Below are 240 nucleotides of genomic sequence, written 5' to 3'. Positions count from 1 at the left end.
GCATTCTCCGTGGGAAATGCTGTCGAGCGCTTGTCGCCCGCGCCCGCCTGAGCAAGCCTTTCCCCGACGCGTGCTTTCCCACGCACCCTCCAGACACTGCTTTGTTACGGTTCCCGCACCTCCTGGAACGAGGCCGGTCCAGACTCTGTTCAGCGGTTCTGCCGAGTACAGGCCCACGCCCAACACAGGCCGGCCTAAGACTTCGCAAACGTGCCGGACCACGGGCAGGGAGCGGACCGG

The sequence above is a fragment of the Fukomys damarensis genome, unplaced genomic scaffold (genome assembly GCF_012274545.1).
Source record: "Fukomys damarensis isolate Sample0158 unplaced genomic scaffold, DMR_v1.0_HiC HiC_scaffold_17, whole genome shotgun sequence".
Lineage (NCBI taxonomy): Eukaryota > Metazoa > Chordata > Mammalia > Rodentia > Bathyergidae > Fukomys > Fukomys damarensis.
This window is presented reverse-complemented; position numbering follows the sequence as displayed.